This window comes from Alligator mississippiensis, chromosome 1 (assembly GCF_030867095.1).
Source record: "Alligator mississippiensis isolate rAllMis1 chromosome 1, rAllMis1, whole genome shotgun sequence".
NCBI classification, from domain to species: domain Eukaryota; kingdom Metazoa; phylum Chordata; order Crocodylia; family Alligatoridae; genus Alligator; species Alligator mississippiensis.
The window spans coordinates 257803673-257816193 of NC_081824.1; positions in this window are offsets into that span (position 1 = coordinate 257803673).

Genomic DNA, 12521 nt, shown 5'->3' on the forward strand with positions numbered 1-12521 from the left:
TTTTGGATTTCATTGCTGTGTCCAGTGTCTCCTGGCTGTCCATTCATTCCCCACTTCATAGTGTCATCTCTCTCATTGGATTGTAGTTATTTCTGGCCATGAGCTACAGGTTTCCCTCAATTTATGCTGTATATGTGTTCCCAGAGAACAGCACATAAATCGAATTTGCATAAAGCGAACCCACTTCACAATATAACAAATATAGATAGCTTCCCATGGCAGTGAGGGAGGGAGTGAGGCTGGGACTAGGGAAGAGGCGGAGGGAGGGGTGCTACTCCCATGGCTGCACAAGGCAGCAAAGCAAAAGGAACAAAGCGGCATTCACCCCGGCCCCAGCTGCAGTGGCCCTGGGAGTGGCTGGCACCAGCTGCCTGTAGCTGCTGGGGTACACTGTGCTCTGCCTGTACCCACTCACCTCTGCTCCTGGGCTACGCCGTGCCCTGGTGCAGGCAGCTGGTGTTGGCTGCTCCTGGGGCTGCTGCAGCTGGGCCTGGGGTAAGTGGGGCCACAGCCCTTTCCCCTCCCCTCACAGACTTACCTGCTTGGACAGGGGGGCATCTATGCTGTTGGCATAAGAGCAAATTTATCTCCCATATAACAAATTATGGGTCTAAATATGCTCATCATATGAGTGAATTTGCATATAAAGAACCCACATAAACTGAGGAAAACCTGTATATCTTTCTGTATACTGTATGCTAAAGCTTTTGGCTTCTGTAAATAAAAGTGAGAGTAAGCATGCTGGTATATAGGTCAATGTTATGCAGTTTATACTTACTTTATTCATCTGTCTGAGATAAAATGGCAAAGTAAAATGACTGAAGCAGGGGGAAAAAGAGATTAGAACACAAGTAAGACACGAGAGGTGAAGGAAGCCGGGTGAAACCCACCAATTTGCACAGCACTAGGGACATAGGTCTGAAAGGGGCCTTCAGGGCCATTGAATCCAGTGCCCTGAATTCAGAGTTTATCATTAACCAAAGGAATAATCAGAACTATCACTTTGAACCCTCTCTCACAATAACAAAGAAATAGATCTGAAATGCCAAGAATGCCCTATAACAGGGAAAAGGACAGAAGGCAAGGCAACACCAGTGCTGTGCCAAAATACATGGAAGTAGATAGTTAACGTAAGCTCAGGAGATCCTGAGACAAGAGAAATGTCCCACACTTCAGAGGGCCTCCCCTTATTCCCATAGTCCATGGCATTCCAACCTCAGGAAAAATGACCTATGATCCACTTAAACCACCAAGAAAGGTGACTTATTGGAGAAGCACCAGTACAAGCAATACTTTATCCTGCAAAATGCTAACTGCCTTCTGCAGGGTGCTGCAGCTGTTTAATTCCTGTTGAGTTCAGTGAGCACAGAAGGCTTTATGCTGCACACTGCTGTGTTTCCCTCACAATGCTGTGGGCCTGAAGTGTGTCATAGCAAATGCTTGCAATAGCTAGTATTTTAACAGAACAGAGCTCAAAAATCCATATGAACATCTTAGCAAAAGAGTCTGTATAGACATCCTGTGGTGACCCCTGCTGAGTTAGTGAGACTCAGAGATGGTGTCATTTTTCATTTTAAACTAGCATTAGATTTCTTCCTACAATCATGTTTTGTCCTGCTGGGTAAACTGAGGCATACAATCAGGAAAACCTCTTACACAAGAGGCCATTTTCTCTCTTCTGGAAGAGATTAGCTGTAAATATGTCATGTCCTTCCAGCTTGTACAGCTGAGATGTGATATGCCTCCCATGAAGGTGCATACAAATATATTGTTAGACTGAAGTTACCAGAATGCTTGGCTTAGGGAAAGAAAAGAGGAACTAGCAAACCTGTTGTTTTAGCTATTGCACTGTGACTTGTTGGAAAGAGTTGCATAAAATAAATGCACACTGTGTGAGTTACTGGGTTAATGGCAATATCCTTAGTGCCTACCATGTGCTTGGGCTTTCTGCAGTACAGGAAAGCACAATCTATACCTGAAGTGTTTACATATGAAGATGCCAAAGTTGTTTGAATGTGCAGCTGAATATCCACGTGATGTTTTCTGTGGGGGAATAAAGGAATTCTGTGGTTTTCCCCTAGTTTCTGCTTTCAGACACCAGAATCCCCATTAAAATGAAGATTCACGCCACTGTTTCTGGGTGACTAGTGCCATGATATCGGGCCTATGTTTTACAAAGCAAGTTGAGATTTTGGGGTGCCTAACTAGAGATTTTCTTAAATGGGCTCAAGTTTTAGAGGGAAAGTACTTGGTACTTCTAAAAAATCAGACCTTTCCATTAAGACATTTCCATCCAGCCAAGCAAGATCACACTGTAGATATAGAATCATAGAAAAATAGGGTTGGAAGAGACATTCAGAGGTCATCCAGTCCAACCCTCCTGCCAGATGCAGGATCATCCCTGTCCAAACCATCCTATAAAAATCCATTATTTAACCTATCTATGAAACTACACAGTCATTCCTGACACAGCCACAAGATATAACACCCTAACCTGCCACAGATAAGACAGGGCAACCATGGCTGCCAATGCCCTGCTACTCTGAGCGTTTTGTTCAAATAAGCTTCAGAGATCCAAGCAAGAAGGCCACACCCATTGCTACAGAGCAAAGCAAAATCCCCCACAGTCTGTACCAGTCTGACCGTGGAATATAATTCCTTCCTGACTCCAGATGTGGTGATCAGTCTTATCCTGAGTGGAGGGGCAAGACCCTCTAGCCGGGAACCTCTGGGTTTAAGTCAGGACCATTGGCACATCCCAGGCAAAATCCCCAGCCTTGGCACACTGCTTTCTACTACCCGCCATATGTGTAGCAATATGATAAGTGTTTGGAAAGATCTGCCAAGGACAATGCAAAATATCCTTTCCAACTTGGGCTGAAATATGATTCTCTCACCATTTGTCCCTTCTCATCCTCCATCATCAGAAAGATCAAGCTTGTTTTCTGACTTAGTTTCTTGCATTGTAAGCTGCAACACTGCCATTTGCATCTGGGTCATCAGCCTGATAAATATTCTTTCACCAGCCTATATTTTATTGTGTATCCTGTACAGAATTCTTTTTATGTAGTTGGACCCCACTTGCAGAACAGGACGTGACTCTCAGATGTGGTAGAGGCCAAGTACAGACAGTGTTATACTTTTACCAGTATAAGTGATAAGAAACCGGTCTATGACCATAACAGAAGAGAAGTTCGGCACACGTAGACTGGTTTAAAAATGGTGGAAACTGGCCTAAGATTTCCCTGCCCCACCACCAAAGGGTGAATATGTGCTCTGTTCGCTACCTATCTACACTGCATTGCTTACAGAAAACCGCATAAATCAGATAGATTCTGCTTCAGGCTTTCTGTCTCTTACAGAACTAATGCTTAGCATGTAAAAAAATTAAAACCTAAGATTAAAAAAAAAAATTACTGGGACAACAGAAATAAATAGGTTGTGTCAGCAGTGAGAATGCATCCTGTCAATCACCTGAAGATAATGCCATTGCCACAAACACTAATGCTTCTATTTTCACTGTCCTTTTCTGCCTTCCATTAGTGACTGCTGTTTGTTCTGCAAATGAAATGTTCTCTGTAGTGCTTTATTTCTGTAATGAATACAGGAAATGTGCATGGCTAACGAGGACCGTAATATGGGTTTTTTGTGCTAATCCAATAACATATAGGAGTTTAGTTCAAGGCCATTCACTTTGGCCCTGAGTGGGTGTTTTGTAGATCTGGACTTGTGAAGCATGCAGACACCCACACACAGTCAAAAGCATGTGTCCCAGACACAGCTGACCCTTAACAAGAAACAAAAGGGTAAAAACAGGTATGCTTTATTAACTTAGGTTGTATCATTGAAACTGCAATGTTGATGTCTCCGTCTTAAAGAGTCTGGTGGCTCAAATATAACTGTACTTGCTTCATTTGTCCTATTAATTTTATTTCACACTGGGAGGTATTGAAATGATTACAGGGCTATGAGGCTATAAACAAGCATCATAAAAATTAAATGAAAAAATATTATTCTTTTCTTCTTTTTAATTGCTCTTTGCTAGCAAATGCCAACTAATATACTAGTCTGTGTGTCCATCTGTAATATAGTAGATGCTATTTTATGTAAATAGGGTGAGATTTTCAAAACACTTGGCATTAGTTTGACTATTGTCTTTAGTGAGGAGTACAATTAGGCCACTGCTCACTGCATAGGGAAAGAGTCACTTATCCCTTGGAAAGAAAATGCAATAACTATACCCATATGCCTTAGTATGTGCAAACTGTCTCTAAATGATTAATGCTTAGCACCTTTTCCATCCTCTCTCACCAGTGAGTTGGCCAATTCTGAGAAGTATACAGCTGGTTTACATGGTGAGCTCTCTGATTAGAATTGCCTTGAAACCACCAGTCTATTTTGTAGAGACTGAAAAAAAAGATATTTTGTCTAGCTCAGACAATTTTTGTCCATCACCCTTTTAGTGCAGGCTCTGAGTGCCTCCTGTACATTTCCTAGACCATCACAGCTTTAAAACTCTAACCTCACAGTACTTAATGCATCAACATCCAAAAAGACTATACACTGAAAAGCTTATACTGTAATCCATTGCATGGATGAAGTAAGTAGAAACAACAAAACAAGTGGTTATATGTTGTGTGCATTCAGGGGAGGGAGGGAGAGGGAGGGTGGAAGGTGAGAATACAAAATATGGCTAAGTGGTTCTTACAAGCACTGTCCCCAGGTTAAGAAGGAAGACTTATCAAGCAAATGTGTGAGGCAAGGGTACACTTCTGAGGAAAGCTTTCCATGCTGTACTGGGTCTACAGATATTTAGAGACTTCCTACAAGAGTTTAGAGGGAAATGCTTTTTCCCTCGTAGCAAAAGTTTTCAAGAGGTTTCAAGAGTTCAATAATTGTTTCATTCCTGAACAGCTTCCTGAACATTCCTGAACATCAGTCAAAATCTTGAAAATATTCGTGGACTGAAAGCTTGAAAAACAATGGTTTGAGTCAATCAAAACATTTTAATAGTACTAAATGTCTTCTTTCATTTTCAGTCATTTTAAATTTCTTTTTACACTTAATGACTTACATTTTTAATGAATTTAGAGTGGGTTGTTTTTAAAAAAGGTCTAAATAATACTTCAAGAAAACTTTGTGTTTTTTTTCAAATGTGTGCATTGACCCTTTCCATTCAAAAATTTTCAGTTTTGACAAAACGGTATTTTTCAGTTAAAATTTTTAATTGAAAAATTTTCAAGCAGCTCTGTTGCTACCGACAGTACATCTGGCACATCAAACTGATGCCAAACTCCTTTCTAAGACAGATGATGTGACATATTTTACGTAAACCATCCAACCAACCAAGGGGCAGGAGCCAGGAAATGGAATTTAAAAGTGGATGTATTTGCTCAGAGGTGACATCTGGCTCCGTGTGTGTGTGTGTGTGTGTGTGTGTGTGTGTGTGTGTGTGTGTGTGTGTGTGTGTGTTGATTTTTGGGGGTGGGGTTGTTTTGCTAACAGGAGTTCTTGTGAACGTGGATTTTTTTTTTGTTTTTGCCTAAACTTAGAAAAGTACCTACCCAAGTTCCAACCACTGTGCAAGCTCTAAAAATGCTGCCAGAATAGACAGCCTGAATGTACAGCACAAAAGAACAAAACCTGTGAGCCAAACCACAGTACTAAATTGCCCACATTTTGGTTGGAGTCCAGCCTTCCTCTCTTCCACCATAGACAACAGCAGTAGCCCCGGCAGGAGCCTTCACTTGACTGAAAATCTATCACATTATATAGAATCACTATTATATAATATGGCCATATTAAAAAAAGTCATTAAAATATTTTACTAGAGTGTTAATTTGTTTTCAAGACAGTAACAAGCATTACTAGTACTTAGATAAATACACTGGCTTTGGGCCTTTGGAAACAGAAAACATTTCAAGTATCTGTGACTTCTGAAACCCAAAATCAACTATGTTCCAATGGGCCCAAGAAAGTTTGTGTATGGTGGACTAAAGATGCCTGAGCTTTATGGGCTAAGAATAGGAATGTGAGCAAAACTTAAGTTTCTTGTGTCTTTGCCCTTGGAAAATAACCTCTGCTTTGAGTCCACTGTAAAGGGCGATCAAGGGGATGATGAAAAATGGTAAGCCTTAAAAAGCTGTATTCACTCAAAGTACAAGGCAGATGGGCTTCACTTATCAAAACACAGGGCAGGTTCCTGTCAGATGATGGCAGTGGGAGGGAGTCAGGTGTGAATCACAATTGCAAGGGGGTCTTGGCTTTTGAACAGATAAGGCAGCTTAGCCTTAATATGAACTGGCATTGTTGCAGGAGGATTTAGCTGCTGGAGCAGTAATCCATTTGTGGACATCTTTCATTGGGAGAAATGGAGAACAGCATGCAAGTAGTTCAGGTTTGCAGGGGTCTGTCATTATATGGGGTTGGCAGAAGCTGGCAAATGACATAAGGGCATTTCTTCTGTAAGGAACTTTGCCTTGAGTGTTCATCTTGATCCTGAAAGTTACACAACAGAGACAGCACACCAACTATTCATGCTGGGATTATGTACTCTGTTTAACTCTCCCTCCCCCCACCACTGCCCTTCCTCCCCCAAGAAATAGTGTTGCACCTTTTGGATTTGTGGGTTTACTACTTCTTTAGTTGATTATGTTAATGGAATTATCTTTAAATTAAACAGATGCTCCTACATCAGCAAATTCCCTTTTGGAATTCCCAGGGCTCGGTACTATTTGTGTTTCATGTGATACGCTGGTTTTTGACTTAAGATTTTAATTCCAGTAGTGAAAGTGTTTTTCTTACCTCATTCTATTTCCCCAGGTATGCTGTTTAAGCTTTACTTCAATTATTCAGGCTACCTTATTTATGAATTGAGCTGTTCCTCCATTTATATTCTCTTCCAAACATTTGGAGCTGACTTGTTCTCCCTTTCAGTAGATTAGACCAGAACCATTTTGTGTTATTGTGAATTATTGTATGACCCATCTGGAGGTGAATGACCAGGGAAGTGTCCAGAGAATTAATGCAATAGATGTCATTCTTCTTCCTAAAACCTGTTTGACATTAATGTTTTCACAGTTATTGTCTGCCATGGTGGAAGAATTTCAGGGAGCATTCAGTTGACCGGCAGTTTTGTGGCATGCATCTATGCCCATCTCTTTCTCTTAAAAAAAACATTATCACCATTGTATTGGTGATGGTATTAGTAGGATCATCATGTACATGAATGCTTTTGCCAGTCCTTGGACCAGGGCTGCGTTCAAACCATAGTAAAAATTTTGGTATTGGTTAAAAAAAAAAATTATTGGGTTGGTAATCCTGCTTGAGTGCAGCAATAATTTTACACAGTGCTGCCTCCACCCCAGGGGTCTCCCAACCTAATACCCCTGGCTGCACAGCACACCATCCTGCCCCCTTCATCCTACTCCACAGCCTTACCCATACCCAGCTACAGTCCCCCCATCTTGGTATGGTTCCCCAAGGAAGGACTAGTGCCTGCCTACCTGCCAGGTAGATGGGAGGCAGCACCAACACCAGCACATAGCTGATGAGAAGAGCTGAGAAGAGCTCCCTTTGGGGTGCTGCACTCTGTCTCAGATACCAAGTGGTGTTGCTGTGCTCTGTCTGCTCCTCAACAGTGTGTGTCCAGCTTGCTTTTTGACCATGGAGCTTCAATCAGCTCCATGCTCTTATGGAATTGATATTGTAGAGCTGTTTTAGTTGTGTGATTTATGGATGACACCATTTTCTTACGGAATTTACAGACAGGCATTTTTAACCTGGTTATTTATGGAGTGTCTGTAAATTTATGGACAGTTGGCAACCCTGAGAGTGACCAGGCTAGAAGGCTTCTCTTGGAGCTGGATAATGTGTCATCAGATTACCAGTGTATGCGACTGCCTGTAGCCACTGGTACTCTGTCAGAAGGTAAGGAAAAGCCATTTAGTATAATAGTAGTAATATAATAGCTGCATTACTACTATTAGCTATATTGATGATAGGGAAACATCTAATGTTCTAAAAGCCTCCAAAGAATTGAAAGAGAAATGGGTTTAATTCTTCCTGAGTCACATTGATCTTTCTGTCCTTATCCAGTATTGATTGATCTGTTTTGAATTACACTTTGGCACTGAAGTGTCAGAGAGAGCTACAATACATAAAGGACTGATAAACAGTCCTTTATAAACAGACTGATGGAATCTCAGTAACCTTTTTTATGGTGCTTATGTTTGTATATAATCTGTGGCTAGGATGGACCAGTGTGGTACATAAGAGCCCACTGGATAAGGAGAAAGTTCCACTGGAAGGCCTTTGCAGGGCAATAGGACATGCTCATGATTACTGCCCCAAATGCCACCAACCCCCTGTATACAATAAAGATTATTTGCCAGCTCATGAAAGATCATTTTCATACAAATGAATGGGTAATTACTGCATTTTCCCTTTTTTCCTTTAATAAATAAATAAAACCTAGAGTCCCTTACAGTTTTAATCTAAAATCCAACAGCAATGGGGCAATTTGGTCTTCTGCAGTAGAATAGTATAGTTTCATTTGACAGGTGTCCGTTTGACATCTGGATTAGCAGTTACTGCCAAACTGCTTAATCTAGCCAGCTATGTTGGCTCCCTGGATATAACTACATGGACTATTGGCATGAAGCATTTCTGCAAGTAAACAAGCATTTGTCTTTTAGTGCAAGGGCCAGCCTTGCCCCTCCCTTTTCCCCATCTACTTTTTATATTACATTTCTTTCAATGCTTGGATAAGCAGAGGTGATTGTTATTTTCTCTCTGAATTTTCAGATGTGTAATCAAATCTCCCTTTTGTGTGACACTATTTGCTGAGAGAAACTGCAGTCTTCACCTGAGCCACCTGAGAATAACTATCTTGGTATGCTAGACACTTTGGCTTGAAATGAGCCTCAAGTGAGAGGGACGGTGCACAGAAACAGCAATCCAGGAAGAGATGCTTAAAGTCATTATGCCATGTAACACAGGCAGGAATAGAAAGGCCACTTCTCAATTTTAGCATGTTGTCCAGCCCCTTATACCTGTACCCAGTAAGTGTAAGGTCCTGCAGGAATCAAGTCTCAGTCTCACTAGGACTACTACGAATGTGCACTGGGGGATATACTTGCAGTTAGCCCTTGCTATACCATCACAATAGACCCTGTGTTTTGTTAGAACCATGGGTGAATGCCCATCCAGTCCACATGGGCACAGGTGTCAGTAGACACAACAGGATGCCATACAGAGCAGCTGTTACATGTGTGTAGAGCAAGTTCTGTTTTTCTATTCTATAAGTATGCTGGGGCTGCCTGCAAAGACAAATAGTCATCATTCATTTGAAAGGTATGGCTTTTGACTGTAGTATAAGTTGAGGTTAGTGCCTAGTTCAGGTTACCATTTTGTTACCTTCATAAAATTCTTACATATACAAGATATTTCTGCCATAAAAAGAATGACACTAGGAGCTGGCATTTTTCTGAAACAGCAGCCCTTCAGGAAGTATTACTGAGCTATCTTGGGAAATAAGAGTACCGTGGCAAGCATATTGAGATACGCATGTTCTATCCTTTTTGGAAATATTGCCATCACCCATCAGACTCTACTGGTTATATTTAATCATTTGGCTTTGCAGTTATTTTCCCCAGAAAGTATTGCCAAAGTGGGATTAATGTGGTAAACTGATGAAGATTTAGGGGAACAGATTTCATTTCAGAGGCTGTCAAGATCCCACAGTCTCTTTTCTTTGCCAAGGCCATAGATAAGGTTCCTAGGTTGTTTTTTATTATTATTATCAGTGCTGCAGCTGTTGAAAATCAAAAGAGGGGTTAAGAAAAAATGACCCTGAAAGGGGATGAGGGACTAGTTCTCCAATATATACATCTTTGTCTTAGTACTGTACTCTGCTTGTCAAAACAATAGAATTTATTTATAAAACCAAACTTTTTTAAAGGAAAACCCTTCCCAGGAATAGCAATGTTGATTTCATGTCTATTTATTGAGATATATTATTTTCATTTAGCTTCTAGAGATGGAAAAACCTTCAGAACCTGAGTCAATATCTTTCTGCAGATCATAATGATAATGTAAGAAGGCAATGGTGTAAGTGCTCCCTCTAGTGAGCTATATGTGGGTGCACATATTTTGTTTTTAACCACTTGCCTTAGGTAGCTCACATTGCTGCACACACAGCTTATTCCCCTTGAAGTAAAAAATGCATCCTTCCAATATTGTTCATTCTATCATGTTTTGGACACAATATTCTTCTGTAATAATCCAGGAACATTTTTCAGAGGTAACCGAGCTGTTAGAGCAGGGGATTGAGAGTCAAATTGGACCATCTTCTCAATTCTGCCATTGGTTTGCTGGTGAGCCTCGGGCAAGTCCATAATGGCCTGATTTCCAGACTCATGCTCAGCACTTCTGAAGATTGGGCCATTGATGTTTCTGTGTGTTCCAGGTTGCCTATATTTAAAAGGGGAGTAACAAATATGTACTGACCTCCTGGGGTGGCTGGCTTGCTGTAAGATGCTTTGAAATCCCCAGTTCATGAAAAGGATACATACAGTACAAAGCATTTCTTCTTACTGAATTAAAATATATGGCTCAACACCCAACCACATATTTCTATGTTAGTGATCCAGCTGGGAGCAGCTCACTGATATTTTTGTCTGTAAGCTGCTCTGTTCAGCCACATTGGCTGTTTCCTCAGACCTCACTTCAAACCAGTACAATTCATTTAAAATGTTGATGTACTTGGGAAATGTGAAGTAGATAGTAAAGTAGTTTGGGCATAAGTTTGTGTTTGGGGGTTGGGGGAGGGACTTAGTGCAACTATGTATGCTATGTATAAATTCAAGCAAAAAATAATATAGCACTTGCATGTGATGTTCTTTCCTCATGTCAAGTAAAAACCATGGAGCAGGGAATGCCTGTTAGTATTATCCCAATCTATCATTAACCTCAAAAATGTTCAGAGTAAATACAGCAAGTCACGTCATTTAAAACGGTTGTATACAAATGTTCCTAGAAGACCGGGCAATGACATGCTATGGGAAGGCAGGGATTCTAAATATGCATTCCTATTTATTTCTTGCAAAAGCATTTCTTTACTTAGCTCAGGCAACAACCTGAAAAAAGAAGTTAGCTCCTAGAAGTCCTCATAACGTGTCTGTTTGCAATAGAATAATGTGAGAAATGTGGGCATTAAAAGCACAGGGAAAGAGATGTTTGTTAGAATGTCTTGCGAGAGCCTTTGGGAAATTGGGATTTGGCTAATCAAATTAAGAGATGAGTCAGGGAAGCAGAACATGACTTTCAGAACATTTCAGTGACAAGGAAGTTCTGTCACACACACAAATCATTCTAATTTCATATTAAATCTCCCCCTGAGCCTTGAGCTGGAAGAAAAACCAATAGGCAATAGTAGTTTCCCTTTAGACTTGTGGAAAGGGCCAAAAAACCATGTAACCTGTGAGGAAAGCAATAGTCATGGCAGTTCTGTATGAGCATATGGAGCTTTTATTCCAACTGCAATGAATGATTGACATTCTGTTTTTTGGGCACAAATTTACTGTTGTTCATGAGGTAACAGAAATATCTAAAAATAAAGATATGTGAATTTACAGCACTCAGTAACTTAATAGAAAACCAGATGCAATTTAGTAGACAGGGATATTTTTTATTAGAGGTGTTTTAAGGCAAGTTATAGAATTGCTTAACAAGAGTATAATTGTCAAAAGTACTATATATGTAACATTATTAAATTACATAGAATATTATCGCAAGAATAGGCAAAGTTTCCAATGCCCTTGCTAGAGACCAGATGGAACTATTCCTGGATATTAGATTACATGAAATTAGCATTTTTCCAAGATCTGTTAAAGCAAAACTGTTTGCCAGGTTCCATTCCCAGACTAACTGACAACTATTGGTTTACTACAGAAACTCGATCGTTCTGTCATATGGTTTTGCATGGTAACAGTAGCAATTACAAGCCAAATCTTCAAGTCTTGTGCACCAGCTTTTCTCAAGCAAAAGTCCTGTGGATTTCAACAGGAATTTTGCTCAAGTAAAATGAGAGAATTTGACCCTCCCTGGAGGAGGACTTCAGGATTTGGGCGGCTGACAGGTTTGTGGTAGTACAGACCCGACCATCCATGGAAACCAAATATTCTCCAGAAGAACTTTTTTCTTCTTTTGTCTCTACAAGGGCTAATTGTGGTGTCAGCTGCTGCTGGTATGCATGGCATGCCTCTGGTGTATCAAAAGAATAGTAACTGCTGTCGGCAGCATTCTGCACGAACCAGCCACAAATGATGGCAGTTATTTACACAATCTTTATTATGTTTATAGTTACACAGAAACAGTGTAACTTTTCCTTACAAGAAAATCTTTCATTTCAAAACTAAATTGGTGTTCACATATGGAATGAACTTCTATCTACCTGTTACATTTTGTAGGAACCACAAAGCATTGCATTAAAAATGAACTTACACCCTTTTTATCAGTTT